A 27,293-nucleotide genomic window follows, 5' to 3' on the forward strand; every position below is an offset into this window, starting at 1 on the left:
ATCAACAGTATTTGTCTATACCTACCGTCGGTGGTTAACATACAATATAGTACTCCTATATACCGTATATCGACAGTATTTGTCTATACCTACCGTCGGTGGTTAACATACAATACAGTGCTCCATTACACAGTCTATCAACAGTATTTTTCTATACCTACCGTCGGTGGTTAACATACCATATAGTACCCTTATATACCGTCTATCAACAGTATATGTCTATACCTACCGTCGGTGGTTAACATATAATATAGTACTCATATGCACTATCTATCAACAGTATTTGTCTATACCTACCGTCGGTGGTTAACATACAATATAGTACTCCTATATACCGTATATCGACAGTATTTGTCTATACCTACCGTCGGTGGTTAACATACAATACAGTGCTCCATTACACAGTCTATCAACAGTATTTTTCTATACCTACCGTCGGTGGTTAACATACCATATAGTACCCTTATATACCGTCTATCAACAGTATATGTCTATACCTACCGTCGGTGGTTAACATATAATATAGTACTCATATGCACTATCTATCAACAGTATTTGTCTATACCTACCGTCGGTGGTTAACATACAATATAGTACTCCTATATACCGTATATCGACAGTATTTGTCTATACCTACCGTCGGTGGTTAACATACAATACAGTGCTCCATTACACAGTCTATCAACAGTATTTTTCTATACCTACCGTCGGTGGTTAACATACCATATAGTACCCTTATATACCGTCTATCAACAGTATATGTCTATACCTACCGTCGGTGGTTAACATATAATATAGTACTCATATGCACTATCTATCAACAGTATTTGTCTATACCTACCGTCGGTGGTTAACATACAATATAGTACTCCTATATACCGTATATCGACAGTATTTGTCTATACCTACCGTCGGTGGTTAACATACAATACAGTGCTCCATTACACAGTCTATCAACAGTATTTTTCTATACCTACCGTCGGTGGTTAACATACCATATAGTACCCTTATATACCGTCTATCAACAGTATATGTCTATACCTACCGTCGGTGGTTAACATATAATATAGTACTCATATGCACTATCTATCAACAGTATTTGTCTATACCTACCGTCGGTGGTTAACATACAATATAGTACTCCTATATACCGTATATCGACAGTATTTGTCTATACCTACCGTCGGTGGTTAACATACAATACAGTGCTCCATTACACAGTCTATCAACAGTATTTTTCTATACCTACCGTCGGTGGTTAACATACCATATAGTACCCTTATATACCGTCTATCAACAGTATATGTCTATACCTACCGTCGGTGGTTAACATATAATATAGTACTCATATGCACTATCTATCAACAGTATTTGTCTATACCTACCGTCGGTGGTTAACATACAATATAGTACTCCTATATACCGTATATCGACAGTATTTGTCTATACCTACCGTCGGTGGTTAACATACAATACAGTGCTCCATTACACAGTCTATCAACAGTATTTTTCTATACCTACCGTCGGTGGTTAACATACCATATAGTACCCTTATATACCGTCTATCAACAGTATATGTCTATACCTACCGTCGGTGGTTAACATATAATATAGTACTCATATGCACTATCTATCAACAGTATTTGTCTATACCTACCGTCGGTGGTTAACATACAATATAGTACTCCTATATACCGTATATCGACAGTATTTGTCTATACCTACCGTCGGTGGTTAACATACAATACAGTGCTCCATTACACAGTCTATCAACAGTATTTTTCTATACCTACCGTCGGTGGTTAACATACCATATAGTACCCTTATATACCGTCTATCAACAGTATATGTCTATACCTACCGTCGGTGGTTAACATATAATATAGTACTCATATGCACTATCTATCAACAGTATTTGTCTATACCTACCGTCGGTGGTTAACATACAATATAGTACTCCTATATACCGTATATCGACAGTATTTGTCTATACCTACCGTCGGTGGTTAACATACAATACAGTGCTCCATTACACAGTCTATCAACAGTATTTTTCTATACCTACCGTCGGTGGTTAACATACCATATAGTACCCTTATATACCGTCTATCAACAGTATATGTCTATACCTACCGTCGGTGGTTAACATATAATATAGTACTCATATGCACTATCTATCAACAGTATTTGTCTATACCTACCGTCGGTGGTTAACATACAATATAGTACTCCTATATACCGTATATCGACAGTATTTGTCTATACCTACCGTCGGTGGTTAACATACAATACAGTGCTCCATTACACAGTCTATCAACAGTATTTTTCTATACCTACCGTCGGTGGTTAACATACCATATAGTACCCTTATATACCGTCTATCAACAGTATATGTCTATACCTACCGTCGGTGGTTAACATATAATATAGTACTCATATGCACTATCTATCAACAGTATTTGTCTATACCTACCGTCGGTGGTTAACATACAATATAGTACTCCTATATACCGTATATCGACAGTATTTGTCTATACCTACCGTCGGTGGTTAACATACAATACAGTGCTCCATTACACAGTCTATCAACAGTATTTTTCTATACCTACCGTCGGTGGTTAACATACCATATAGTACCCTTATATACCGTCTATCAACAGTATATGTCTATACCTACCGTCGGTGGTTAACATATAATATAGTACTCATATGCACTATCTATCAACAGTATTTGTCTATACCTACCGTCGGTGGTTAACATACAATATAGTACTCCTATATACCGTATATCGACAGTATTTGTCTATACCTACCGTCGGTGGTTAACATACAATACAGTGCTCCATTACACAGTCTATCAACAGTATTTTTCTATACCTACCGTCGGTGGTTAACATACCATATAGTACCCTTATATACCGTCTATCAACAGTATATGTCTATACCTACCGTCGGTGGTTAACATATAATATAGTACTCATATGCACTATCTATCAACAGTATTTGTCTATACCTACCGTCGGTGGTTAACATACAATATAGTACTCCTATATACCGTATATCGACAGTATTTGTCTATACCTACCGTCGGTGGTTAACATACAATACAGTGCTCCATTACACAGTCTATCAACAGTATTTTTCTATACCTACCGTCGGTGGTTAACATACCATATAGTACCCTTATATACCGTCTATCAACAGTATATGTCTATACCTACCGTCGGTGGTTAACATATAATATAGTACTCATATGCACTATCTATCAACAGTATTTGTCTATACCTACCGTCGGTGGTTAACATACAATATAGTACTCCTATATACCGTATATCGACAGTATTTGTCTATACCTACCGTCGGTGGTTAACATACAATACAGTGCTCCATTACACAGTCTATCAACAGTATTTTTCTATACCTACCGTCGGTGGTTAACATACCATATAGTACCCTTATATACCGTCTATCAACAGTATATGTCTATACCTACCGTCGGTGGTTAACATATAATATAGTACTCATATGCACTATCTATCAACAGTATTTGTCTATACCTACCGTCGGTGGTTAACATACAATATAGTACTCCTATATACCGTATATCGACAGTATTTGTCTATACCTACCGTCGGTGGTTAACATACAATACAGTGCTCCATTACACAGTCTATCAACAGTATTTTTCTATACCTACCGTCGGTGGTTAACATACCATATAGTACCCTTATATACCGTCTATCAACAGTATATGTCTATACCTACCGTCGGTGGTTAACATATAATATAGTACTCATATGCACTATCTATCAACAGTATTTGTCTATACCTACCGTCGGTGGTTAACATACAATATAGTACTCCTATATACCGTATATCGACAGTATTTGTCTATACCTACCGTCGGTGGTTAACATACAATACAGTGCTCCATTACACAGTCTATCAACAGTATTTTTCTATACCTACCGTCGGTGGTTAACATACCATATAGTACCCTTATATACCGTCTATCAACAGTATATGTCTATACCTACCGTCGGTGGTTAACATATAATATAGTACTCATATGCACTATCTATCAACAGTATTTGTCTATACCTACCGTCGGTGGTTAACATACAATATAGTACTCCTATATACCGTATATCGACAGTATTTGTCTATACCTACCGTCGGTGGTTAACATACAATACAGTGCTCCATTACACAGTCTATCAACAGTATTTTTCTATACCTACCGTCGGTGGTTAACATACCATATAGTACCCTTATATACCGTCTATCAACAGTATATGTCTATACCTACCGTCGGTGGTTAACATATAATATAGTACTCATATGCACTATCTATCAACAGTATTTGTCTATACCTACCGTCGGTGGTTAACATACAATATAGTACTCCTATATACCGTATATCGACAGTATTTGTCTATACCTACCGTCGGTGGTTAACATACAATACAGTGCTCCATTACACAGTCTATCAACAGTATTTTTCTATACCTACCGTCGGTGGTTAACATACCATATAGTACCCTTATATACCGTCTATCAACAGTATATGTCTATACCTACCGTCGGTGGTTAACATATAATATAGTACTCATATGCACTATCTATCAACAGTATTTGTCTATACCTACCGTCGGTGGTTAACATACAATATAGTACTCCTATATACCGTATATCGACAGTATTTGTCTATACCTACCGTCGGTGGTTAACATACAATACAGTGCTCCATTACACAGTCTATCAACAGTATTTTTCTATACCTACCGTCGGTGGTTAACATACCATATAGTACCCTTATATACCGTCTATCAACAGTATATGTCTATACCTACCGTCGGTGGTTAACATATAATATAGTACTCATATGCACTATCTATCAACAGTATTTGTCTATACCTACCGTCGGTGGTTAACATACAATATAGTACTCCTATATACCGTATATCGACAGTATTTGTCTATACCTACCGTCGGTGGTTAACATACAATACAGTGCTCCATTACACAGTCTATCAACAGTATTTTTCTATACCTACCGTCGGTGGTTAACATACCATATAGTACCCTTATATACCGTCTATCAACAGTATATGTCTATACCTACCGTCGGTGGTTAACATATAATATAGTACTCATATGCACTATCTATCAACAGTATTTGTCTATACCTACCGTCGGTGGTTAACATACAATATAGTACTCCTATATACCGTATATCGACAGTATTTGTCTATACCTACCGTCGGTGGTTAACATACAATACAGTGCTCCATTACACAGTCTATCAACAGTATTTTTCTATACCTACCGTCGGTGGTTAACATACCATATAGTACCCTTATATACCGTCTATCAACAGTATATGTCTATACCTACCGTCGGTGGTTAACATATAATATAGTACTCATATGCACTATCTATCAACAGTATTTGTCTATACCTACCGTCGGTGGTTAACATACAATATAGTACTCCTATATACCGTATATCGACAGTATTTGTCTATACCTACCGTCGGTGGTTAACATACAATACAGTGCTCCATTACACAGTCTATCAACAGTATTTTTCTATACCTACCGTCGGTGGTTAACATACCATATAGTACCCTTATATACCGTCTATCAACAGTATATGTCTATACCTACCGTCGGTGGTTAACATATAATATAGTACTCATATGCACTATCTATCAACAGTATTTGTCTATACCTACCGTCGGTGGTTAACATACAATATAGTACTCCTATATACCGTATATCGACAGTATTTGTCTATACCTACCGTCGGTGGTTAACATACAATACAGTGCTCCATTACACAGTCTATCAACAGTATTTTTCTATACCTACCGTCGGTGGTTAACATACCATATAGTACCCTTATATACCGTCTATCAACAGTATATGTCTATACCTACCGTCGGTGGTTAACATATAATATAGTACTCATATGCACTATCTATCAACAGTATTTGTCTATACCTACCGTCGGTGGTTAACATACAATATAGTACTCCTATATACCGTATATCGACAGTATTTGTCTATACCTACCGTCGGTGGTTAACATACAATACAGTGCTCCATTACACAGTCTATCAACAGTATTTTTCTATACCTACCGTCGGTGGTTAACATACCATATAGTACCCTTATATACCGTCTATCAACAGTATATGTCTATACCTACCGTCGGTGGTTAACATATAATATAGTACTCATATGCACTATCTATCAACAGTATTTGTCTATACCTACCGTCGGTGGTTAACATACAATATAGTACTCCTATATACCGTATATCGACAGTATTTGTCTATACCTACCGTCGGTGGTTAACATACAATACAGTGCTCCATTACACAGTCTATCAACAGTATTTTTCTATACCTACCGTCGGTGGTTAACATACCATATAGTACCCTTATATACCGTCTATCAACAGTATATGTCTATACCTACCGTCGGTGGTTAACATATAATATAGTACTCATATGCACTATCTATCAACAGTATTTGTCTATACCTACCGTCGGTGGTTAACATACAATATAGTACTCCTATATACCGTATATCGACAGTATTTGTCTATACCTACCGTCGGTGGTTAACATACAATACAGTGCTCCATTACACAGTCTATCAACAGTATTTTTCTATACCTACCGTCGGTGGTTAACATACCATATAGTACCCTTATATACCGTCTATCAACAGTATATGTCTATACCTACCGTCGGTGGTTAACATATAATATAGTACTCATATGCACTATCTATCAACAGTATTTGTCTATACCTACCGTCGGTGGTTAACATACAATATAGTACTCCTATATACCGTATATCGACAGTATTTGTCTATACCTACCGTCGGTGGTTAACATACAATACAGTGCTCCATTACACAGTCTATCAACAGTATTTTTCTATACCTACCGTCGGTGGTTAACATACCATATAGTACCCTTATATACCGTCTATCAACAGTATATGTCTATACCTACCGTCGGTGGTTAACATATAATATAGTACTCATATGCACTATCTATCAACAGTATTTGTCTATACCTACCGTCGGTGGTTAACATACAATATAGTACTCCTATATACCGTATATCGACAGTATTTGTCTATACCTACCGTCGGTGGTTAACATACAATACAGTGCTCCATTACACAGTCTATCAACAGTATTTTTCTATACCTACCGTCGGTGGTTAACATACCATATAGTACCCTTATATACCGTCTATCAACAGTATATGTCTATACCTACCGTCGGTGGTTAACATATAATATAGTACTCATATGCACTATCTATCAACAGTATTTGTCTATACCTACCGTCGGTGGTTAACATACAATATAGTACTCCTATATACCGTATATCGACAGTATTTGTCTATACCTACCGTCGGTGGTTAACATACAATACAGTGCTCCATTACACAGTCTATCAACAGTATTTTTCTATACCTACCGTCGGTGGTTAACATACCATATAGTACCCTTATATACCGTCTATCAACAGTATATGTCTATACCTACCGTCGGTGGTTAACATATAATATAGTACTCATATGCACTATCTATCAACAGTATTTGTCTATACCTACCGTCGGTGGTTAACATACAATATAGTACTCCTATATACCGTATATCGACAGTATTTGTCTATACCTACCGTCGGTGGTTAACATACAATACAGTGCTCCATTACACAGTCTATCAACAGTATTTTTCTATACCTACCGTCGGTGGTTAACATACCATATAGTACCCTTATATACCGTCTATCAACAGTATATGTCTATACCTACCGTCGGTGGTTAACATATAATATAGTACTCATATGCACTATCTATCAACAGTATTTGTCTATACCTACCGTCGGTGGTTAACATACAATATAGTACTCCTATATACCGTATATCGACAGTATTTGTCTATACCTACCGTCGGTGGTTAACATACAATACAGTGCTCCATTACACAGTCTATCAACAGTATTTTTCTATACCTACCGTCGGTGGTTAACATACCATATAGTACCCTTATATACCGTCTATCAACAGTATATGTCTATACCTACCGTCGGTGGTTAACATATAATATAGTACTCATATGCACTATCTATCAACAGTATTTGTCTATACCTACCGTCGGTGGTTAACATACAATATAGTACTCCTATATACCGTATATCGACAGTATTTGTCTATACCTACCGTCGGTGGTTAACATACAATACAGTGCTCCATTACACAGTCTATCAACAGTATTTTTCTATACCTACCGTCGGTGGTTAACATACCATATAGTACCCTTATATACCGTCTATCAACAGTATATGTCTATACCTACCGTCGGTGGTTAACATATAATATAGTACTCATATGCACTATCTATCAACAGTATTTGTCTATACCTACCGTCGGTGGTTAACATACAATATAGTACTCCTATATACCGTATATCGACAGTATTTGTCTATACCTACCGTCGGTGGTTAACATACAATACAGTGCTCCATTACACAGTCTATCAACAGTATTTTTCTATACCTACCGTCGGTGGTTAACATACCATATAGTACCCTTATATACCGTCTATCAACAGTATATGTCTATACCTACCGTCGGTGGTTAACATATAATATAGTACTCATATGCACTATCTATCAACAGTATTTGTCTATACCTACCGTCGGTGGTTAACATACAATATAGTACTCCTATATACCGTATATCGACAGTATTTGTCTATACCTACCGTCGGTGGTTAACATACAATACAGTGCTCCATTACACAGTCTATCAACAGTATTTTTCTATACCTACCGTCGGTGGTTAACATACCATATAGTACCCTTATATACCGTCTATCAACAGTATATGTCTATACCTACCGTCGGTGGTTAACATATAATATAGTACTCATATGCACTATCTATCAACAGTATTTGTCTATACCTACCGTCGGTGGTTAACATACAATATAGTACTCCTATATACCGTATATCGACAGTATTTGTCTATACCTACCGTCGGTGGTTAACATACAATACAGTGCTCCATTACACAGTCTATCAACAGTATTTTTCTATACCTACCGTCGGTGGTTAACATACCATATAGTACCCTTATATACCGTCTATCAACAGTATATGTCTATACCTACCGTCGGTGGTTAACATATAATATAGTACTCATATGCACTATCTATCAACAGTATTTGTCTATACCTACCGTCGGTGGTTAACATACAATATAGTACTCCTATATACCGTATATCGACAGTATTTGTCTATACCTACCGTCGGTGGTTAACATACAATACAGTGCTCCATTACACAGTCTATCAACAGTATTTTTCTATACCTACCGTCGGTGGTTAACATACCATATAGTACCCTTATATACCGTCTATCAACAGTATATGTCTATACCTACCGTCGGTGGTTAACATATAATATAGTACTCATATGCACTATCTATCAACAGTATTTGTCTATACCTACCGTCGGTGGTTAACATACAATATAGTACTCCTATATACCGTATATCGACAGTATTTGTCTATACCTACCGTCGGTGGTTAACATACAATACAGTGCTCCATTACACAGTCTATCAACAGTATTTTTCTATACCTACCGTCGGTGGTTAACATACCATATAGTACCCTTATATACCGTCTATCAACAGTATATGTCTATACCTACCGTCGGTGGTTAACATATAATATAGTACTCATATGCACTATCTATCAACAGTATTTGTCTATACCTACCGTCGGTGGTTAACATACAATATAGTACTCCTATATACCGTATATCGACAGTATTTGTCTATACCTACCGTCGGTGGTTAACATACAATACAGTGCTCCATTACACAGTCTATCAACAGTATTTTTCTATACCTACCGTCGGTGGTTAACATACCATATAGTACCCTTATATACCGTCTATCAACAGTATATGTCTATACCTACCGTCGGTGGTTAACATATAATATAGTACTCATATGCACTATCTATCAACAGTATTTGTCTATACCTACCGTCGGTGGTTAACATACAATATAGTACTCCTATATACCGTATATCGACAGTATTTGTCTATACCTACCGTCGGTGGTTAACATACAATACAGTGCTCCATTACACAGTCTATCAACAGTATTTTTCTATACCTACCGTCGGTGGTTAACATACCATATAGTACCCTTATATACCGTCTATCAACAGTATATGTCTATACCTACCGTCGGTGGTTAACATATAATATAGTACTCATATGCACTATCTATCAACAGTATTTGTCTATACCTACCGTCGGTGGTTAACATACAATATAGTACTCCTATATACCGTATATCGACAGTATTTGTCTATACCTACCGTCGGTGGTTAACATACAATACAGTGCTCCATTACACAGTCTATCAACAGTATTTTTCTATACCTACCGTCGGTGGTTAACATACCATATAGTACCCTTATATACCGTCTATCAACAGTATATGTCTATACCTACCGTCGGTGGTTAACATATAATATAGTACTCATATGCACTATCTATCAACAGTATTTGTCTATACCTACCGTCGGTGGTTAACATACAATATAGTACTCCTATATACCGTATATCGACAGTATTTGTCTATACCTACCGTCGGTGGTTAACATACAATACAGTGCTCCATTACACAGTCTATCAACAGTATTTTTCTATACCTACCGTCGGTGGTTAACATACCATATAGTACCCTTATATACCGTCTATCAACAGTATATGTCTATACCTACCGTCGGTGGTTAACATATAATATAGTACTCATATGCACTATCTATCAACAGTATTTGTCTATACCTACCGTCGGTGGTTAACATACAATATAGTACTCCTATATACCGTATATCGACAGTATTTGTCTATACCTACCGTCGGTGGTTAACATACAATACAGTGCTCCATTACACAGTCTATCAACAGTATTTTTCTATACCTACCGTCGGTGGTTAACATACCATATAGTACCCTTATATACCGTCTATCAACAGTATATGTCTATACCTACCGTCGGTGGTTAACATATAATATAGTACTCATATGCACTATCTATCAACAGTATTTGTCTATACCTACCGTCGGTGGTTAACATACAATATAGTACTCCTATATACCGTATATCGACAGTATTTGTCTATACCTACCGTCGGTGGTTAACATACAATACAGTGCTCCATTACACAGTCTATCAACAGTATTTTTCTATACCTACCGTCGGTGGTTAACATACCATATAGTACCCTTATATACCGTCTATCAACAGTATATGTCTATACCTACCGTCGGTGGTTAACATATAATATAGTACTCATATGCACTATCTATCAACAGTATTTGTCTATACCTACCGTCGGTGGTTAACATACAATATAGTACTCCTATATACCGTATATCGACAGTATTTGTCTATACCTACCGTCGGTGGTTAACATACAATACAGTGCTCCATTACACAGTCTATCAACAGTATTTTTCTATACCTACCGTCGGTGGTTAACATACCATATAGTACCCTTATATACCGTCTATCAACAGTATATGTCTATACCTACCGTCGGTGGTTAACATATAATATAGTACTCATATGCACTATCTATCAACAGTATTTGTCTATACCTACCGTCGGTGGTTAACATACAATATAGTACTCCTATATACCGTATATCGACAGTATTTGTCTATACCTACCGTCGGTGGTTAACATACAATACAGTGCTCCATTACACAGTCTATCAACAGTATTTTTCTATACCTACCGTCGGTGGTTAACATACCATATAGTACCCTTATATACCGTCTATCAACAGTATATGTCTATACCTACCGTCGGTGGTTAACATATAATATAGTACTCATATGCACTATCTATCAACAGTATTTGTCTATACCTACCGTCGGTGGTTAACATACAATATAGTACTCCTATATACCGTATATCGACAGTATTTGTCTATACCTACCGTCGGTGGTTAACATACAATACAGTGCTCCATTACACAGTCTATCAACAGTATTTTTCTATACCTACCGTCGGTGGTTAACATACCATATAGTACCCTTATATACCGTCTATCAACAGTATATGTCTATACCTACCGTCGGTGGTTAACATATAATATAGTACTCATATGCACTATCTATCAACAGTATTTGTCTATACCTACCGTCGGTGGTTAACATACAATATAGTACTCCTATATACCGTATATCGACAGTATTTGTCTATACCTACCGTCGGTGGTTAACATACAATACAGTGCTCCATTACACAGTCTATCAACAGTATTTTTCTATACCTACCGTCGGTGGTTAACATACCATATAGTACCCTTATATACCGTCTATCAACAGTATATGTCTATACCTACCGTCGGTGGTTAACATATAATATAGTACTCATATGCACTATCTATCAACAGTATTTGTCTATACCTACCGTCGGTGGTTAACATACAATATAGTACTCCTATATACCGTATATCGACAGTATTTGTCTATACCTACCGTCGGTGGTTAACATACAATACAGTGCTCCATTACACAGTCTATCAACAGTATTTTTCTATACCTACCGTCGGTGGTTAACATACCATATAGTACCCTTATATACCGTCTATCAACAGTATATGTCTATACCTACCGTCGGTGGTTAACATATAATATAGTACTCATATGCACTATCTATCAACAGTATTTGTCTATACCTACCGTCGGTGGTTAACATACAATATAGTACTCCTATATACCGTATATCGACAGTATTTGTCTATACCTACCGTCGGTGGTTAACATACAATACAGTGCTCCATTACACAGTCTATCAACAGTATTTTTCTATACCTACCGTCGGTGGTTAACATACCATATAGTACCCTTATATACCGTCTATCAACAGTATATGTCTATACCTACCGTCGGTGGTTAACATATAATATAGTACTCATATGCACTATCTATCAACAGTATTTGTCTATACCTACCGTCGGTGGTTAACATACAATATAGTACTCCTATATACCGTATATCGACAGTATTTGTCTATACCTACCGTCGGTGGTTAACATACAATACAGTGCTCCATTACACAGTCTATCAACAGTATTTTTCTATACCTACCGTCGGTGGTTAACATACCATATAGTACCCTTATATACCGTCTATCAACAGTATATGTCTATACCTACCGTCGGTGGTTAACATATAATATAGTACTCATATGCACTATCTATCAACAGTATTTGTCTATACCTACCGTCGGTGGTTAACATACAATATAGTACTCCTATATACCGTATATCGACAGTATTTGTCTATACCTACCGTCGGTGGTTAACATATGATATAGTATTAATACCACCATTGATTTTCCCCTATTAGTCTTTGTTAAATTTGCACTTTTCAAAAAATTGTGCAGAATTTATCTTTGTTTAATATAAAGAAATACTTGGCATGAGTAAAGTTTTATCCTGTCCAGTACTATTGAAAAAAATTCACATAACATTTCATTGCATATAAGAAAATAACCATCACTGCAAGTTAACCAATCAAATTTTCCCCCTTTTTTAACCTGTGTACAAGCCTTAGTAACCATGTTACCTCAAATTTCCAAAATATTCTATAGAAACTCCAAATAAAAAAATAATGGTGCTTTGAAATACCCAAGATATATGTTTATGACCCAGAAATGTTTTACTGCAATGAAATGTAGGATCAATTACCTACAACTGTCAAATTCAAGGGAATATTTTTTTTCTACCTATTTTCGTATGCAACCGGATGTGACGTACTATGATTTGGTGGTATTACACCTGAATCCCTATGTTTTCTGGAATCTAAGGAGCGCATTAATCCCTAATTGTAGATACAAACTCATAGACAAGTAACTTTCAGCTCAAAATAGTCTATATATATATTTATTTTTCTTTCGCCAAAAGTTCATTTCTGGAATTTATTTGGTTAGTTAAAGTAAACAATGACACCAAAAGCCCTATTTTTTGTCAGAGTAGGGCTACTTTTACATACGTTCTAAATTTTAGGGAGTGAAATGGTTGTATCTGTTTATGCTTACCGTCGGATATGATACAATACAATAAAGTACTCCAATATGCAGTCTATAAACAGTATCTGGCATTAACTACCCCTTGCTTATATATATTCGAAATTTAATTCATGTAGAAGCACCTACTTAAAATAATACCGATAATTTAATTTTAAACTCAACAATTCTAATTCCTTTTGCATCGAAAGGTATTAACATTACAAATATAATTTTACGATATTCATAAACAGTTTCATTTGTTTTAGTTTCTTAATTCTATTCAAATCCATGAGATGTCTTATTTTAGGTTACTGTTACCTAACGCTGAAATGCAGGTTTCCATCTGTAAACGGTAAAGTCCAAATTAAAGTTAGAATACTCGGGGTTTTTAAATTTGCTGGTAAAAATATTTCCAAAGGGGATATCTTTTTGGCTGTACGGGATGTATACATACGTGTCCAAATTTAAGTAAAATAATCGGCATTTTCAAATTTGCTGGTAAAATTATTTCCAAAGGGGGGTGTCCTTTTTGCTGTACAGGATGTATACATACGTATCCACGTTAAATAAGGGATACGTCTAATCGTTAGCTTCGAGTAGAGAGAGTGCAATGAAATCCGCAATTAGAGAACCCTATCAATAAATCGTTGAGGTATCCGGAGGTCGCCTCTGGCAAGACTAAAGTTCTTGTCAATCCAAAAAAGGGGGACGATTCCAAAGATATATCCAAACAAACTATTAGCAAGTGGCAGTCCAAATTTCCGTATTTATCTCACTTCACTCCGATTGACCGATTACAGGAACATTATATCCCTATTGTATTAATTGTTTAGTTCTCTCCCCGAACTTGGCTGAAATATTTGCCGCTGGACTGATGGCAAACAACAATCAATCAATTTCCTGAGGTGCTTTTAAATCTAAATATCATATTATTTTTAATCTAACCAATTAATTGTGATCGGTAAATTATGTGCGTATATCAATTGCGCCAATTTTGAAAATATCGAAATATCATAGTTTATTTTTCATTTGCGCCAATTATCAATTTTTTATTTGCGCCAAAATTAATTCAAACAGTTTACATCTGATACATTTTAGATAATTACATTCACTTAGGTTAACCAAACGCAGCAGTTCAATGAGTACATGTCTATGTTATAGATACATGTATATAGATACATGTTAAGCTCATTGATTTAATTATAAAACACTTCTGTTACCCGAACATTTACTTTAATTTATGGATGTCATAAAGAAAATCCAGGCATTAATTTAATATATGTAAACATGATAATCAGATCTCTCAACGTGGCAGCAACCGTAACATAACATGAAAAGGGAAAAGAATGACTTTTTTTAATAAAAAGTATGTGATATATTGTGGAGAAGATATCACAAGGGAAGACTTGTAAATATGCTTTGATGTCAAACTGTTACTATCTAATTTTATAAATTGCTTTTTTAAGTGTGATGTATACAGTTTTAGAACTTTTGCAATAAATTTATCCTGCTCAAAATTCCACTTCCTCCTCCCCGTCACGGGTTAACAAGGGGCAGATGGCAGAAGGCTAGTAGGGATATTTTTGTTATTTTATCAATAAATTCTATACATCTTCTATGTCTCATGACTTGTGTTTACCTGTTAATTGGTGCAAATGAAGAAAAAAAATGGCACAAAGAAAAAAAAAAATAGGCGCAAATGAAGTGCAGAGTGGACGCGGTTATCAAATATCCAACAAATTTAGATCATTTTTGAAAATGTAATTAAAAAAAATATTTTTTCTTAAAACATAAATATATTTATTGTTTAAACATTCCGCTGATATGTCAACAGTTGCATAAGCATTTATTATGTATTTTGATTTTCGTTGCAAACGACTCGTGCAATTGAAAGTTGATTACTGATAAACAGTATTGTAGTATTAGCTTTCGTACATTATAAAATCGTTAACTGTATGATCCTGTATGAACCCACTTCATTTCTTTATATTAATCGTGTATAAATGTTTCACATATAGGTCTTATTTGAACATAAAACAGTATGGAAACAATGAGTACATAGTATAACCAAATATGCACGCAAAAAGCACGATTTATCATGCAAAATATGCTAAGTGTCTACTGTTACTGTATTGTACATAGCTCAATTCAATTCAATTCAATTTCAATTTCAATTTCATTTTTGTTTTTTTCAATTTTCATCAAAACCATGATTTCTAACAATTAAAATGAACTAATGTGCTCTGACGATGACACACAGTAATTGCAACTACTTCCGGCATTTACACTCATGTTTTTATTTACATCGATGTCAATCATCCAGTAAAGATGAATATTCATTACTACCCTCGGTGGTTAACGTCCCTCGCTGGTTAACTTTAAGTGCCGATCCTCTAAAGAGCCTGTGTCGCTCACCTTGGTCTATGTTCATACTAAACAAAGGACATACATAATAGATGAGAATAGAATTCATGACAAAATTATGTTTTGGTGATGATGATGTGTTTGTCAATCTTACTTTACTGAACATTCTTGCTGTTTCGATTTTCTCTATCTATAATGAACTTGGCTCAGTAGTTTCAAAGGAAAATATTTTGTAAAAGTTTACAAAAATTTACATAATTTACGAAAATTGTTTAAAATTTACTATAAAAAGCAATAACTCCTTATTGACCGTTTTGGTCAAGTTGACTTATTTGTAGATCTTACTTTGCTATACATAATTGCTGTTTACAGTTTATCTGTATCTAAGATAATATTGAAGATAATAACCAAAAACTGCAAAATTTTCTTAAAATTACCAATTCAGGGGCAGGAACCCAACAACAGGTTGCCTGATTTGTCTGAAAATTTCAGGGCAGTTAGATCTTGACTTAATGAACATGTTTTAATGAATGAGATTTGCTCTAAATGCTTTGAATTCAGAGATATTAGCCAAAAATTGCATTTTACCCCTATATACTATTTTTAGCCATGTCGGCCATCTTGGTTTGTGGACGGGGTCATTGGACACATTTTTAAAACTACATACCCTTAAGATGATGATTGCCAAGTTTGGTTAAATTTGTCAAAGTAGTTTCAGAGGAGAAGATTTTTTTACAAGATTACTAAAATTTTTGAAAAATGGTTAAAAATTGACTATAAAGGGCAATAACTCCTTAAGGGGTCAACTGACAATTTAGATCATGTTGACTTATTTGTAGATCTTACTTTGCTGAACATTATTGCTGTTTTCAGTTTATCTCTATCTATAATAATATTCAAGATTATAACCAAAAACTGCAAAATTTCCTTAAAATTACTAAATCGGGGGCAGCAACCCAACAACAGGGTGTCCGATTTGTCTGAAAATTTCAGGGCAGATAGATCTTGACCTGATAAACAGTTTTACCCCTGTCAGATTTGCTCTAAATGCTTTGGTTTCAGAGATATAAGCCAAAATCTACATTTTACCCCTATGTTCTATTTTTAGCCATGTCGGCCATCTTTGTTTGTGGATGGGGTCATTGGACACATTTTTAAAACTACATACCCTTAAGATGATGATTGCCTAGTTTGGTTAAATTTGTCAAAGTAGTTTCAGAGGAGAAGATTTTTTAAAAGATTACTAAAATTTTTGAAAAATGGTTAAAAATTGACTATAAAGGGCAATAACTCCTTAAGGGGTCAACTGACAATTTAGGTCATGTTGACTTATTTGTAGATCTTACTTTGCTGAACATTATTGCTGTTTTCAGTTTATCTCTATCTATAATAATATTCAAGATTATAACCAAAAACTGCAAAATTTCCTTAAAATTACTAAATCGGGGGCAGCAACCCAACAACAGGGTGTCCGATTTGTCTGAAAATTTCAGGGCAGATAGATCTTGACCTGATAAACAGTTTTACCCCGTCAGATTTGCCCTTAATGCTTTGGTTTCAGAGATATAAGCCAAAATCTACATTTTACCCCTATGTTCTATTTTTAGCCATGGCGGCCATCTTGGTTAGTTGGCCGTGTCATCGCACACATTTTTTAAACTAGATACCCCAATGATGATTGTGGCCAAGTTTGGTTAAATTTGGACTAGTAGTTTCAGAGGAGAAGATTTTTGTAAAAGTTTACTGACAACGGACAACAGACGACGGACGCCAAGTGATGAGAAAAGCTCACTTGGCCCTTCGGGCATGTAAACACCGAGATTACTATATAATAATACTATGCTTTGGGGTAGACAACAACCTGAACCATTGCATTGAACCATTGTTGATCTTTTGATTCTTAAACCTTCACCCCAGCCACACAAACACACACACAGTCGATGCCTAATGCAGAAGTTCTGTTCTGTTCATACTATCGTAACAATATTCAAGAAATTCATATTTTCTTATATCCTCTACTGTAAAATCCCTACCTGCTTAGGAATTTGAATTAATGTGGTCATTACACGCAGACCTGAGATTACTGGAAGATAGTTGATTGATTTATTGCTAAACATCCAGTGGCAAATAGTTTTGCATGATCAGGACAAAAACAAATTTACGATACTAGTAAATACAACAGTTAGCCACTAGGTCCTGTAATAGGGGTTGTCCAGGATGAAGGTCTGAACTTTTGAAAATGCCATTGGAAAATTAGGGTTTATTGATCTTTATTGGATAGGGACAGATATTTTGCCTTTCAGCAGACCCCTCAAAGAGTTGTTGCAAGTGTTATTAGCGTGCAGAGAGCGAGGCGAAAATTTATTTGGACTATTTTAAGCTTAAGGCCCACAGAGGGTGAAGGGAAACGATTTTCAACTTTTTCGAACGAATCTTTTAACTCATTGGTGAAAAATTGGTTAAACAAATCTAAAATTTCTGAACTTTTAATTATGAATAACTTTCAGATCCAGTTTCATACACAAAGTCAATGATACACTTATTCAAAGTCAAGTCAACGTTTTTTTTCTGCCAATAATATCAGTAATATACTCTCATCAACATCAACATTGAGGTGTGGGTGGGTATGAAGAAGGGATAGATTAGAAAGTCGCTCATCTCCGATCTCAGGTAGGACTTGATTTGTCGCATCGCACTGAAGGATCTTTCACTAGTTGCCGATGAAACGGGCATTGTCAATAAAATCAAAATAATCCTATGCACCGAAGGGTACAGATCGGTGTTTGAATATGGACGGGCACCGTATAAATAATAATACGCATTAGAATTAATTACAATGTGTATTTTTTTTTTATCCCAAAGGGGTATATAATTGGCAAATTTATGTATAGGCACATGCCTAGTCGAGCCTTAGGTAGCTACGCCACTGAATGTGGCAGCCAAGCGATGCATTTACTAATAAACTGTTTTCACAGAGATATGTCTCGCCTTTTTGTAATTTTGATAATGCAAATGTTGAAATTAAAATAGCAATACTTTAACATGTAAGTTATGCAAATATTCAAAGTCAATGAACCATGACTGAAGGTACATGGCTAAACAATCTCCATGGAATGAGATGTGCCAATGCTAATACAACTGCATACCAAATACCATTGACTTATTATAAGGTGTTCCCTTTAAACAAACTTAAAACAAACATTAACTTGTAAACTATGTAAAAGTTTCAAAGTCAATGAACCATGATCAGGGATGGGGCTATATAATCTCCATGGAAACAATACTTGCAAATGCCAATACATTTGCATACCAAATATCATTGACTTAACATTAGCAGTTCATCTTAAACTGATCTAATCACAAACTAATACATGTAAACTAAGCAAAAGTTTCAAAGTCAATAGACCATGACTGAGGGGGCGGGGCCAAATATTCTCCATGGAAATGAGATGTGCTAATGCTTATACAACTGAACACCAATTAACATTGGCCTACCACTAATGGTTACCCTTGAACTGACTTAATCACAAACTACAATGTAATACATGTTAACATAGCAAAATTCTCAAAGTCTATAGACCATGACTAAGGGGGCGGAGCCAAATAATTTCCATGGAAATGAGATATGCCAATGCTTATACAACTGCATACCAAATATCATTGACCTACCACTACTGGTACCCCATAAATTGACCTAATCACAAACTAATACATGTAAACTTATAATGAAAAGTTTCAAAGTCAATAGACCTTGACTGAGGGGGCGGGGCCAAATAATCTCCATGGTAATGAGATGTGCCAATGCTAATACATCAGCATACCAAATATCATTGACCCTCCACTAGTGGTTCACCATGAACTAGACCTAATCACAAACTAATACATTGTTGACGCCGCCGACGCCGGAAACAGCATACCTATGTCTCGCTTTTTGACTCGGTCAAGGTGAGACAAAAATGAGTGCAAATGATTGGCATAAAAGACTAACATTGTTAGACATAATGAATAATATACAGAATTCAATATTTCACAAGGAACAACCATGGAATTAAGGAAAACTGGGTAGCAACGTTCAAGTGCCCGGTATATGGTTTAGCAAAAATTAACACCCAGCGGCTATGGGTTTTGAAACCATGTGTGTTAAACAATCAAAATCCTAGAAGTATACTGAGCCAGGGATAACTTCTTATATAGATATAGGAAGATGTGGTATGAGTGCCAATGAGACAACTCTCCATCCAAGTTACAATTTATAAAAGTAAACCATTATAGGTCAAGGTACGGCCTTCAACACGGAGCATTGGCTCACACCGAACAGCAAGCTATAAAGGGCCCCAAAAAATTACTAGTGTAAAACCATTCAAACGGAAAAACCAACGGTCTAGTCTATATTAAAACGAGAAACGAGAAACACGTATGAACTACATAAACAGATGACAACTACTGTAATCAGATTCCTGACTTAGGACAGGTGCAAACATTTGCAGCGGGATTAAACGTTTTAATGGTACCAAACCTTCTCCCTTTTCTGAAACAATAGTATAATATCACAACATAGAAAAACACACTATAAAATATCAATTGGAAGGCTTAACTCAATTAAAAAACGTAAATTCACACATAATGAACGAATAAATTTGACCTGTGACACCTGAATGCAAATACACAGTTAATAAAAAATTACAAGGGATAAATAATTAAAGTCAAAAGTAAATAAACAGGGCCACACTTAAAAATATTTTGGTTTGCCCAAACCCTACCCAAAGGTAGAGACAGTGGGTAGGTAGGTAGGCATTTTCTTTTCTTTTTTCGGCAACGAGAAATTAAAGTGTCAGATGTTTTTTTATAATCTTTATGCCTATCTAATTAAAAAAAAACTGTTTCACATCAGGACAATAAAAGATTTTGAGTAGGCAGCTATTTTCTGGGTAGGTAGGGTTAGGGCAAACACACATATTCTTTTTTATGGCCCAGGTTTAAACAAAGTTAAAGTATGATATCACTGTTATATCTATTTACAGGCTAGTGATACAGCAGTTTCACTACTTACACCATTCAGCCACCGAGGCCCCATTATGGCAGATCCAGGGGAGGGTTGCTGGGGTTGGAACCCCCCCTTTTTTTAACAATCAATGCATTTGAGGTCATATAGTTCTCTTACTTTAGATTGCCTTAACTAAATGGTATGAAAGTTATAATACACAATACTTATTACCAAAAAACTCAGTTCAAGTACAAATTTGGGTAGCATCACTTTTACCATTCTTCATGATCAGTTATGTCCCTTTATGCCAATATGTTTTTTCAGTAAAATACAAATCTATACAGTAGGGTCAAAATATTGACCCTAGAAACTGATGAGTATAATACCAGGTAAAATATGGAATTTATGAATATTAGTCCAATAGTCCATGTAGAATATGGAAAATGAATAAAACAAATATATCTTGAAGTTACTCCTGAATTTCAAATGGCAATTGTTCATAAAACATGTAAACCATAATGCCAAAGAAGTATAAGACCTATGTCTTCTTTTTGTTTGTGACAATGCAAACATTCTATAGCCAATGTCAATGAATTAAGACTGAGATGTAGGGTTAAATAATTTCCATGAAGACAAGAAATGCCAATGCTAATCATTCTTATACAATTTTATACCAAAACTACCATTCATTGACTAAAATTTATAAGCGGTTCCCTCTAAACTGGATAAAGCACAAACTTGAACCTATATTAAATTTTTAATTACATTTTTCTGATACTAACTTTTCATAGATTATGAACTATGATGAGGGAACAGTACAATATAATTTCCATAGAAATGAGATGAGCAAATGCTTATAGCATGTATAGGATTGCATACCAATATATTTAACAGAAAAATTTCGATCTGATCTGGAAATTTGAGTGATAATACAAGAACGCAAATGTTTCTATTTCTATTCAATAACTGGTCGTCTCCTGTGTAACAACTTTTTATATGAAGAATCTGCAGATGGTTTGTTGCAAAGCAAATTTTATTGCCACCACCACCTATCTTTTGTCCATAGTTCCTCCCCTCTCCAACAATTTTTACAAAATTTTTAGAAGCTACTTAAGTTATTTACATCTATTAACATTTTATATCATCTTGAATATGCATTAAACATTTGCCACATACCAGTAATTAAACAAGCAATATCTAAGCAGATGTATAGCTGAAGATATGGTATGGGTTTTGCTCATTGTTGAAAGCCATAGAAACATACCATTGCTTAAATCTGCAATATTTGGACTCTCAGGGATAGTTGTCTCATTGGCAATCATAGTACCACATCTTTTTTATTTATGACTATTGATAAAAATCAACCGATCAAGTCTCCTACCTGTAAACTTGGATTAAATCTTCTGTGATGAATGACCTCTCCTTTATATCAATTTCAAAATTCATAACTGCTTCTCCTTATGTCAATCATTGGCTCTCTTCAAATATCCTTTCTATGCATTTAACCATGAAGATTCTTTATTTGATTCATTTACTAATACAAATTTCCTGCAAAACATAAAAACATGTCAATTAGGATAAACAAATAGGCATATTATTTTTAGAATATTTATACAAAACTGAGTAGTTGTGGTAGTATAATAAAAATAAACACATCAGATACTGACCCTGCAATATTAATAATCAGTACAAAGAAAGATAACTCTGTTCATTTAAGATGACAATATCAACGAGATGGCTCTAGGGAGTGTGTTGGTTTGTGCAAACTTGTCATATAAGGGCAATTACAATTTTGGCAAAATTTGACATATTTGTAGATCTTGTCTTGCTGATCATTTTTGCTATTAAAGTGGCTTTCTATCTATAATAGTTAAATGTAAATTATTATTATTGTTTTTCAGAAAAGGAAAAAAAATGATAAAAGTCATCATTAAACAGTCAATAACTCTAATAATGAGTAGTTTTAAATTTCGTTCAAGTTTGACTTGTTTGTAGATATTGTCTTGTTGATCATTTTTGCAATTTGAAGTTTCTTTAAGCTATAATGTTTCCAGGGGCGGATCCAGCAATTTCAAAAGGGGGGAGGGGGGTCCCAACCCAGGATAAAAAGGGGGAGGGGCTTTCCAACCATATGTCCCCATTCATTTACATTAAATGTCCAAAAAAAAGGGGGGGGGGTCCAATACATAATTACTTTTAATTTTTTTGGCAATAACCGAGATATTCAAATATTGTTTGGCATAAATTCTTATAAAATGATTATTTAGACTTATCTGATTGAACCAATATTTTATAAATATGTGCTTTTGTGTTTCATAATAATCTTTCATTTGAACCTTTTATTCTGAAATCATTCATTTGAACCTTTTATTCTGAAATCATTCATTTTGACCATTCATACAAAATCATTAATGTAATACATTCATATCAGTATATTAGAAGGCATGTGAGGTATTAATTATGGAACACTGACCTTATTTGAAAAAAAATCAAAGATGTCCATCAAATTTGAATAAAATTATATAAGGAACAGCACAGCTCCAATCAGTTCAAAATATAAGTAAACAAAAGAATTTCCCTCCTAAATCGACACATGACTTAATGAACCAATTATCATAATGGAGATAGAGTTTTCATAGCACAAACTAGTTAAACCTAGAGAGTAAACTAATACTCAATGGATCAAAATTCACTGAGCCATGAAGAAAGAAGTCTTACAATAAATAAAACCACTGATGCATGACTAGAAACTACTCATTAATTACTTAGAATTAAATTTACTAAAATCTGATGTAAAATATAAAAATATCAAAGTATGATACCCAAAACAGTATCCAAATGTAGTTACCATGGTTACTTGTTTGATTAAAATTCAGTGGCAATAACATTTAAATGGAGTACTTCTGAGTTTTCCCCCCAAAAAAACCAAACATTTTCTTTTGAATATTAAAAAAAATATCTGAAGATTTTGTTTTGGTGATTATTTTGTGAATCTTGTCCTCATAATTATTTCTGCTCTGAATTTTTTTATTGCCCCTGCTGCAGTTGAGGGGGGCATTAAGTTTTACCCTTGTCTGTCTGTACGTACGTACGTCCCAAAATTGGTTTCGGTTTTCTAACTTTAGTTTGCCTCAACCAAATGTTATGAAACTTGAACACAATGCTTATTACCACAAAACACAAGACAAGTTTGAATTTTGGTGGCATCACTTTTACCATTCAAGAGTTATGCTCCTTTACAAATGAAAAAAAATGCTGAATTTTTTGTTCCGTTCTCCCACTTCAGTTTGACTCAACCAAATGATATGAAACTTATACACAATGCTCATTACCACAAAACACAGATTGAGTTTGAGTTTTGGTGGTGTCACTTTTACCGTTCAAAAGTTTTGTTTTTTTTACAAATAGAAAAGTTGCTGAATTTTTTGTTTCCAACTTCAGTTTGTCTCAACTAAATGTTATGAAATGTATATATAATGCTTATTACCACAAAACTCAGTTTAAGTTCAAATTTTGGTAGCGTCACTTATACAGTTAGTGAGTTATGTCCCTTTATAACGTTATATGCTAGCGGGGACATCATCTGAGTCCCTATGGACACATTCCCCATTTATTTTATCTTTTATGCATTTGATTTGTTTTATTGTCTCATACAAGAATATATATGGTATCGGGTTGGGGATCTTGACCATTTACAAGTTTTCAAAAAGAAGGGGGGGTGGGGGTTACCCCAGGGGACTTTCCCTCAATTTCATTTGATTTGTTTTATTGTCCCATTCAAGAATATATATGGTTTAGGGGTGGGGATCTCGACTGTTTACAAGTTATCAAAAAGAAGGGGGGTGGGGGTTACCCCCATGGACTTTCCCTATATTTCATTTGATTTGTTTTATTGTCCCATACAAGAATATATATGGATTAGGGGTGGGGATCTCGACCATTTACAAGTTCTCAAACAGGAGGGGGTGGGGTGACCCCAGGGGACTCGCCTTTTACTTCATTTGATTTGTTTTATTGTCCCATACTAGAATATATATGGTTTCGGGGTGGGGATCTTGACTGTTTACAAGTTTTCCAAAAAAGGGGGTTGGGGGTGACCCCTCTAGACTTCCCCTATATTTCATTTGATTTGTTTTATTGTCCCATACAAGAAAATATATGGTTTCGAGGTGGGGATCTTGATTGTTAACAAGTTTTCAAAAAAAAAGGGGGGGTGGGGGTTTCCCCAGGGGACTTCCCCTCAATTTCATTTGATTTGTTTTATTGTCCCATTCAAGAATATATATGGTTTAGGGGTGGGGATCTCGACTGTTTACAAGTTATCAAAAAGGAGGGGGGTGGGGGTTACCCCCATGGACTTCTTCTATATTTTATTTGATTTGAATTATTGTCCCATACAAGAATATATATGGTTTCGGGGTGGGGATCTTGACTGTTTACAAGTTCTCAAAAAGAAGGGGGTGGGGGTTACACCCATGGACTTCCCCTATATTTCATTTGATTTGTTTTATTGTCCCAGACAAGAATATATATGGATTAGGGGTGGGGATCTCGACCATTTACAAGTTCTCAAACAGGAGGGGGTGGGGTGACCCCAGGGGACTCGCCTTTTACTTCATTTGATTTGTTTTATTGTCCCATACTAGAATATATATGGTTTCGGGGTGGGGATCTTGACTGTTTACAAGTTTTCCAAAAAAGGGGGTTGGGGGTGACCCCTCTAGACTTCCCCTATATTTCATTTGATTTGTTTTATTGTCCCATACAAGAAAATATATGGTTTCGAGGTGGGGATCATGATTGTTAACAAGTTTTCAAAAAAAAGGGGGGTGGGGGTTTCCCCAGGGGACTTCCCCTCAATTTCATTTGATTTGTTTTATTGTCCCATTCAAGAATATATATGGTTTAGGGGTGGGGATCTCGACTGTTTACAAGTTATCAAAAAGAAGGGGTATGGGGGTTACCCCCATGGACTTCTTCTATATTTCATTTGATTTGAATTATTGTCCCATACAAGAATATATATGGTTTCGGGGTGGGGATCTTGACTGTTTACAAGTTCTCAAAAAGAAGGGGGTGGGGGTTACACCCATGGACTTCCCCTATATTTTCATTTGATTTGTGTTATTGTCCCATACAAGAATATATATGGTTTAGGGGTGGGGATCTCGACTGTTTACAAGTACTCAAACAGGAGGGGGTTGGGGTGACCCCAGGGGAATGGCCTTTTCCTTCATTTGATTAGTTTTATTGTCCCAAGTACTCAAAAAGAAGGGGGGTGGGGGTTACCCCAATGGACTTCTTCTATATTTCATTTGATTTGATTTATTGTCCCATACAAAAATATATATGGTTTCAGGGTGGGGATCTCGACCATTTACAAGTTTTCAAAAAGAAGGGGGGTTGGGGTTACCCCAGGGGACTTCCCCTCAATTTCATTTGATTTGTTTTAATGTCCCATTCAAGAATATGTATGGTTCAGGGGTGGGGATCACGACCGTTTACAGGTTATCAAAAAGAAGGGGGTGGGGGTTACCACCAGTAACAAAACACCAAAATAATTCTCTAAAATTAGATATGACTTAACCACTCATAAATCTCTAAAATTAGATATGATTTTATATCTATCAATTAAACACATCATTTTTCAAAACAAATAACTCAAACTTATTTACATAAACCAATAAAAAACCAGCAAAATACTTCTCTAAAATCAGATATCATGTTATATCTATTTCCATATATATTATAATCAAATTTAATTAATAGTGGTTAATATTGTTTCTTTCATGTGTCAAAAAATAAT

General features: G+C 35.3%; 1 long non-coding RNA gene across 1 annotated transcript in view; it reads right to left on the reverse strand.

The window, feature by feature from the left end:
* Positions 1-27,293, reverse strand: part of LOC127718283 (uncharacterized) — a 65,329-nt gene that overhangs the window by 19,950 nt on the left and 18,086 nt on the right. Inside the window, exon 2 of the long non-coding RNA XR_007989701.1 lies at positions 22,869-23,035. This is a non-coding gene — a long non-coding RNA (uncharacterized LOC127718283). The remainder of the gene's footprint in view (positions 1-22,868; positions 23,036-27,293) is intronic.

The sequence above is a fragment of the Mytilus californianus genome, unplaced genomic scaffold, assembly GCF_021869535.1.
Source record: "Mytilus californianus isolate M0D057914Y unplaced genomic scaffold, xbMytCali1.0.p SCAF_1, whole genome shotgun sequence".
NCBI lineage: Eukaryota > Metazoa > Mollusca > Bivalvia > Mytilida > Mytilidae > Mytilus > Mytilus californianus.